Source organism: Etheostoma spectabile, chromosome 9 (genome assembly GCF_008692095.1).
Source record: "Etheostoma spectabile isolate EspeVRDwgs_2016 chromosome 9, UIUC_Espe_1.0, whole genome shotgun sequence".
Lineage (NCBI taxonomy): Eukaryota > Metazoa > Chordata > Actinopteri > Perciformes > Percidae > Etheostoma > Etheostoma spectabile.
Genome location: NC_045741.1, coordinates 10650869 through 10659051, shown reverse-complemented (window position 1 = coordinate 10659051; position 8183 = coordinate 10650869). Strand labels below are relative to the sequence as shown.

The following is an 8183-nucleotide window of genomic DNA, read 5'->3' as shown; positions in this document are numbered from 1 at the left end:
TAATTTGTATTCTATATTGCCATAAATGTGCCATTTGCTAAACAGAAACATCCAAATAACAAATGGAATGGTTTGAAAAAAGCATGATTCAAAGGCACTGTAGAGAGTATGGGTAACATTGCTGTATGTAATTTAACTGTCACTGCTCGGACAAACATTCAGCTATCGTACCATAGTGGTAGAAACTTTTTCCAGAAGTCAAGCTTGTAGTGTGCAAATCTCCCATATAAAGAGGCACTCAACTTACTTTACACATAATGATGTCATCAGGGCTATCTCAATTTGGGCTTGGAGACTTTAGAATGCCTCCGTTACAGACTGTAAGTGTAGACTTTAAAGCGCAACAAAGGTGATGTTTAGGGTTAGGGTTAGCTTCCTGGAAGGCGACGTTTAAATGAGTTTAAAGGACACGGATGTTTATCAGTCAGGAAGGGTTTCTGCTAACAATGCTGTCGATTTGCATTATGGAAACTGTAGGAGCCTCTTCACAGCTTTCAAGATATCTCTATCTCTTTTTGATTTGACCATTCTTTTTAATTTGCCTTTCCCAATTTCCCCAACTTTGTGGAAGTGCAATACTGAATTGTCAAAGTACCCTTTAAGGCAACATCACCCAGATGGTTAGAACTGTTCCGTGATTGTTCTCTTTTCTTCCTGATCAATGTTTTGGCTTTTTTTTAGTCCAGTTCCTTCTAACTTGGGCTTTGACACAATTAAAAAAAAGAAATTTAAGGTTAGTTAATAGGATGGTGATACACTACTGGAGCATCTCAGGCTCAACCACTGAAAGTTCTCATCCTTTTGAAAGGAGAAGGATCATATTTGGCGTAGATATAGCTGAGTCATTGGACAAGAAAGCAACCACTCCTGTATGAAGGAAGGGCTGCAACAATGGCTCAACTGGGAGGTTAGGAGACGGTCACACACTCTCTGTTGAATATATTTGATCAAAATGGACTTCTTTCTTCTTTATAGAGCTGCTTATGTCTGATTGGTTGCCTAATAAGTTAAGTGATCCTACTTTTCTTCTTTGTGATAACTATTTCTCACCAGTCTGGAAAGTGGTCGATGTGGTGTTCAACATTTGCTTGCAGTTCTCTGACATGGGCGTTACATTCACCACGTAGTTTTGACCGCAGCTCAGTCCCATGAGCTGACAGCTGGTGCTCTGGCTGGTGCACATCAGTATCGTGCCATTGTCGGCCATCGCCATGGCCTTGTAGGAGTTAGCTCCAAGCACGGCGGACCAGTACACCACGGCAGATTGAGTGGCGCAGGTGTAGTTCACGGAAACAGATTCAACTGGTTTCAGTTCTGCAATCAACAAACAACATTTTTTTTTGTACACGAGTACACAGCATGGCAAAAAAAATCAGAAATGGACTGACATTTTATATACATTTTATATCAGAAACTGTCTGGTAAGAGAAGCTAATGGTGTGACTGTTGACTGTACTTGTTACGTCTAAGTATCCCATCAAACACGGCCCTTTTTCCACACCAATCCTGATTGAAAAGACGTTTGAGTGTTGATTTGTTCTGTTCAAAACTGTCACATGGGGGAACATTGACAACATATATTTAAAGATCAATATCCCAAATTTAATGTTCTGTAAAATGATTTTAAAAAAAACCTTAGATTTTTCCTAATGTGACAGCCACAACAACAAGTAGGTATTCAGGGCATTTTAATCCTTTTTACCCTGAGGATCATATTCTACATGTCTGAAAGGAATGCCTCAAAGAGAATAGCTGACCTAGATCCTAATCACCAAGTTATTGATATTGGCTTGACTCTGCCGACTTACTGTTGGTGGTATACGTGTAGTCTCTGGGCTCGCTCAGCACCAAGAACGTGTTGAACGAGGACACTGATATCAGATAGGTGGAACACGGGAGGATGCCTTGAACATCCAGCATAGTGGCTGTGACATTGTACACAGACGGCTTGCTGGTGGGTACATCAATGTTCTGGATGATGACTTGGTATAACAGAACCTCTTTAACCGGCTGCCACGTCACCCTTGCCATGCTTGCACCCGTCTGTGTTGCATTGATGCCCACCGGTGGCTGCACCACTACAAAAAAACACAAGCAATTAGAGTGATATCTTTCAATTTGATAACTTAATTCATTTTGTTACATTAGTTTGAAACAGCTTATTTGATCTGAAGAACCAAAAAGGGCCAATGTTACCTTTTAATTTAAATATTTATATTCTGCTATTACCGGCCAATGACTTAAGAGTCCGTTCACTTAAATCCTAAAAATACATATTCCAATTCACTTAACGCAGTGTCTAGTTATGTTCAATGTTTCCACTTTATGTACAGAGGTTTTAAGACATCTGTCTCTGAAACTTGGGTTGAGCCCCAATCCAACAGGACATACAACATGGATTGAGAAGGTTGGCATATTTGTGATTTTATTATCTATAAATAAAGTTGACTTGAATTGACCCCATATTTAGGCTGACCCTGAAAATCTAGCTGTAGTCACTGACCATAGAACACAGTAACCATAAAAACTTGACCCTCTTGATCTACAGTAGTAAACTACATGAAGCTTTTCCAGCCTTGATTCAGTAAAGAAATACATTCTAAGAACTTGACTGAATAATATCTTGTCTTGGTTTTCCACCAATTATCCACTTTTATTAAGTGAACATAATCAAGGATTTGAGGTTCTGCGTTTGTAAATGCAGGGACATGTCTTCATATCAAATGACCAATCCAACATCCAACCTTCCTTTAATAAGTTTTCTATGTACAGAAACGTCTCACTCACATGTTGTGATAGTCCTCACTTTGCTTCTGGTTCCCTGTCCAGCCTGGTTAGCTGTGACGACGTAACAGTCGTAGTTAGTAGAGGGCTGCAGGTTTCCCACCACAGCGCTGGAGTTGGTGTAGGTCAGGTTCATCAGCCCATTGGGCTGAGAGTATATCTGCAGGAAGTAGTACACCGCCGAGGGTACTAAAGTCCACCTTACCTGAATTGAAGTACTTGACAGTGCCCTGCCATCTATTATCTGTGATGTGTCCGGGACTGGGAGGAAAAAGCAGGGGAGAAAGCATTGCTTAGGATGCTACGTAGATGTGTTGGATCCATGGGTAATGACACGTTTTTGCGCGTAAAGATGAGGATCTGGATTGACTACAATTTCATACAGCTCATATTATACATTTCTTTTCAAATGACTGTATTGTGAGCTTTTTAAATATGGATTCTTAAAAATTCTAAAAATGTATATATTTTGATTGACATATATTTAGGACTGCATGTTACAACAAAAAACCCTGAGGGAAAAGGGCATAGCGATGCTGCCTGAACAAAAATAGCAATAATGCCGATCACTGTCACATTTTAAGGTGTTACAGCTATTCTAAGTTAAAGTTGTATTAATGGTCTTTTTCTTTACCTGTGGATGCCTCATCTGTAGTCAAACACACCATAAAGTAGAACTGAAAGACTTTGAGAGTCACACTGTACTCGGTTCCTGGTCTCAGACCATTGACATCCCTCGATGTCAAGGTTGCTGGCAGGGTCACCACAACCGGTGCAACATTTGTGTTGTTTTTCACCCGAAGGTCCAAAAAATAGTTTGTTGCCCCAGTATATTTTTCCCATGTTACCAGAATCGATGAGGGGCCTGAGGACTTTGCTGACAAGATTTTGCATCCTGAAATTGATTGAAATACATGAAACTGAAAACACCAACATGGTTACAGAAAATAACTTTGTCGTTAAAAGTTAGTGAGCAATAAACAGCATCACCAATACACACAAAAACATCATCAATAAAAAAATAGCTTCAGAAATTTATTGGGAGTTATAAATATTTATAGGCCTAAATCTAAGTGATGCAAAGTTCTAACAGTTATTCTAAACTAATATTTACCCAAAATGTCTTGGTTTACTTACCTTCTGCACTATAAGGTATCTGTAAATAACACAAAAAAAGTAATTAATACAGTGCTATAGATATTTGAACGCTAAACCATGTCCATATTGTTTGAATGTTGTAACATTAAAAATGATATTTACCTGAGTTAGAGATACCACCACTAAAGAAAAGCCTATGGCTCCCAACAATCCCATCTTTGACATTGAGTGTGGGATTACAATTAGTTTAGTATTCAAGGGAGTCAAATACAAAAGGTGTTCTTTTGAGCTTCAACCCAGCGTGCGTGAGAACCAATCAGCATGCCCCAAATGGGAACAAGCTGCCCCACCAACAGCCCCAGGCAGTCAGGAAGGGGGGATGGAGGGCGGGATGAATGGATGAGAGTTTGGTGAAGTTATGAGAAGAAGGTACCTATATCTGACCTCTCTCTCTCTTTCTCCCTCTCTCACACACACACACACATACACATCTATCAGTTTGCATAATCTCCATCAAGGATATTTAATCTTATAACTGATGAGATGAGTTAGTGTTACATTGTGAAAGTAAGTTCCCAGCAGCACTAATTGTGTTTTTGTGTTACTCTTTTTCAGAAATTTGTAAACGTGAACGAGTCTTGTCTTTGCTTTTTTCCGCACAGTCGTCTTAGACAGACTACTAACAACTCTAATGAGAACACATTTAATATATATATATATTTTATGAGGATTTATCATGAACTGGTTCTTTTTTGGGTCTTAAGATACTAAAACATGATTAAATACAGTGGATTTTCTTGTGCTCAGTACATTTATTCAGCACTACTCTCAAGTTCAAGGAACACACACACGTGCGTGTCAGTATTTTTTATAACAGGTTGTTTATAAGAATCCTAGTCTCACAAACCCAGACCTTTACCCAGCAGAGATTTGAGGAGCAGTTAACTAAGAGTCCTCATAAATCCACCAGAGTTTAGAATGCCAACACAAAGAAAGCTAGTTCCCTGTTGGGCTCCAGTTGACCTCGACCATAATCACTTATATGATAACGAACTTCAAACATTTTTTCCGTAAATGACTTTTTGACAAATTAATACGTTTGTATTGGTTCATGCATAGCCCAAATAACATATAGGTTGTGAATTATTTGGTGTATTACCAATGCTGCATGTTTATTTCTCACCTTCATCCAATGTACGAGCCTAGTTTGGGACAAAGGGAAGGGTAACTGTTCTGGTACATTTCTACATATTGGATTTAATTAGAATTTATTTTTTATTTTTCCATTATTATTATTATTGTGGTTGCACTTTATTTTCTGATACATTAAGTTCATTAAGATGTAACCGTACATTGTATCAAATAAGACCATAACTAGAAATAATGTTTTTCTTAGACAGAAAACTTACAGTTATACCCTAATTAAAGACTGAATGCCTAAATTGTGCTTCAAGTACTACATTACTAAGATATAATAAGCCTTAATTTGTATTAAGACCAAAACAAGAAATTTGGTCTTTATTACACAGAAAACAAACATGGTTAGACGCTAATAAGAACCATACAGCTAAATTATGCTGTAACTAGAAACAAACATATTGCCGTATTAAACTCAAAATATAATATATCTTGAACATGTATTATACCAAATTAGACTGTATTCAGAAACCAAATACCTTTGCTTATTACTAGAAGAAATGTAATGGTAATGTCAAACCACATTGTCACATCTGCTGCATCTCGCTCATGCCTAGAAGTGCTCCAGAGTCCTGTGACATAATATATAGTACATGCTGTATATATTATGTGTACATATATATATATATATATATTTCCCTTTTTATATCTTATTAGAAGGTAATTTGTACACATTGCCACTGTTAAAGCATGATAGAACTTAGTAACTTTGTACACCATACTACAAATATATTCAAAAGGATGTTTTGATTGGTGTATTATAACCTGAAACTAAGATTTGTTGTGTTTCTGTTATCTTGCTTTCGTTTCCTAACCCTAACCCTTCATTTCTACATAGGAAGCGGGTCCTACATGGAGTCCACCATGTTGCTCTGCCAGTTGCTTCTACAGTATCCCAGAAAGGACATACCTAACACTGGCTCCAGAGAGGACCTTTGGCATTGTTAGACTACACACTTGGAAATGGAGAGGTATGCAGAGGGGCATTCAGTTGGTTGCAATCTGCAACCTCACCGCTAGATACCTCTAAATCCTACACACAGCTCCTTTAACTCAAGGTCCACTAGTTTTTTCATCCAGCTTTTAACCTTAATCCGCTAGTGGTGTTTGCTACGTTTAAACAAAGTTCATGTTTTACGTAATGACAGTGCTGGAGTATTGTTACATGGTCCCCATGTAACAATGGTCCCCATGGTCCCCATGTAACAATACATGGGAACCAATAAATGACCTGAAGCAAAGAGATAAAGGCTTGGGAGTGGCCGTACAGGCAAAGGAGAAAAGTAGAAGTACCACTGAAACCAAAGTCCCATATGCAAACTTGAGAATTGGTACTCCATCTAAATGAGATACACCCCGTGTTTAGCATTGTTCCTAAGTTGTCTCATTCTTAAACATTTGACTTTTAAGAATTTTAAGGCGTTCAGTAATGATTTTGTTGAAAAATTAACCTAATTTTCTCCTAGGCTTTATGTAAGCCTACATGCTGGACTGAAAAGGATCTTTTATCACATGAGAATAAAGGGCTATCACCTCATACTTGCTCGTTTGTTTCAGAAAAAAGTCAACAGGAAAGTGGATACGGGACGTGAACGTGCCAAGAAACTTTAGCTGCCCCACTTAAACAACAGAGCATTTTTAATGGGCAGTGAAAAGGGACAAGTGATGTGCACACATTGATATTTCCTTGTTTTTTATGTGGCTGCGATATTGTCCTGAAGTAGACACTGTTACAGGTTGCAGGTATTGAGCATCTTATGATGCAACTTCCCACCAATTTCTTAAGCAATTTGAGCCGCGTCACCTTTGTTAGGTAGATTGTTTGCCACTCACTCATCTGGAGCCTTATTAGACTTTAAATAAAAAGAAGAATTCAAAGAAAAAAGAGGAATGTTTGCCACTGACTCTCTAGCTGAATAGTAGAGCAAGCACTGATTTGATGTCTTTTTAAAGGTAAATACTGTAGTTACTGTTATGTACAGTACAGTATGTGGGCATGGTGTCTTTCAACGGTACCTTAGTGTATCCAGATGTATAGTGATTTTTTTGTACGTTGCATACCTCTAGGTTGTTTTTCATAATGCAGCTTGCTATTTAGCTGTTTATGTTTGGATGCATTTGATTTAAATCAGGAGAGACATGTTTGCAGATATGCAAATAAAGTATATTGTACAGCTCAATAAAATGTACAAAGTCTTTTGCTATACGAATATTTCGTACAGCTATATAGGGGTAGAGAACCATCAGACCCCCCAGATGGAATCTAGACACCGGTGGTGGTGACGAAGGAGCCCAAAGACCAGACCAGGCTCCGGACCGGTCAGCTGGAGTAGATGACTGGAGGTGGAACCATTTCATGACATTTCTATTGTCCAAGCTCCTGCTTTTGACAAATATCTTTCCTCCATCTCACAAAATGATAGCTAAACTAAATAAACAGTGTGTAAATTTGGTTCGGGGTACAACTAGAGAAGTAACAAAAAGATAAATTATGTATAAAAGCACAGATTATGGGGGGTTGGGGGCATTAGAAATGGGAATGAGATTTTTTATTGATTTTGCGGAAAATATGTCAGCAGCCATGGTCTCTGGGTCGGTGACTGCTCCGAGTGGAGGAAAAGGAGAGGGAGAGCCAGACAAGGCCCAGAATATAAACTTATTTATGGTCATTTTAGAGATGAATATGAATACCTTAAAAACGACTGGAATGGCCTTCCGTGTAAAATGATTTATTTTTTTTAAACAAATGATTATAACTACAGCCGTTATATAAATTATAAACACCTAACCTATGATTAAGGAACCCAGTTCCTGAAATTTAAAAAAAAAAAAAAACTTTCGGAGAGCATTCGCGATGTGAGATGGCTGATGTCCATAAACAGACTTCCGGTCAGAGCTGTTATGTCTTGGAGTTGCTATGTAAAAACTAAAACATTTCCAATGATTTACTGCGACAGTGATGACTTGATAGACTGTTTAAAGCTAAAGGAGTCTGGAACAGATTAAAAGTGTATGGTGTAATCTTTGCTATTTACTGTATTGCATTATTGATAATAGTGTACTAGAGAAAAATAAGGAGCTGATACAAATAATCATGGTTAGGG

The 8183-nt window shown here is 38.1% G+C and overlaps 1 long non-coding RNA gene across 1 annotated transcript in view; it reads right to left on the bottom strand.

Annotated features, from left to right (window-relative positions):
• Positions 1 to 7585, bottom strand: part of LOC116694999 (uncharacterized) — a 7770-nt gene extending 185 nt beyond the window's left edge. The window contains exons 1-2 of the long non-coding RNA XR_004333330.1: positions 7471 to 7585; positions 3516 to 3519 (exon numbers count right to left, since the gene is read on the bottom strand). This is a non-coding gene — a long non-coding RNA (uncharacterized LOC116694999). The remainder of the gene's footprint in view (positions 1 to 3515; positions 3520 to 7470) is intronic.
• Positions 7586 to 8183: the final 598 nt, after the last annotated feature.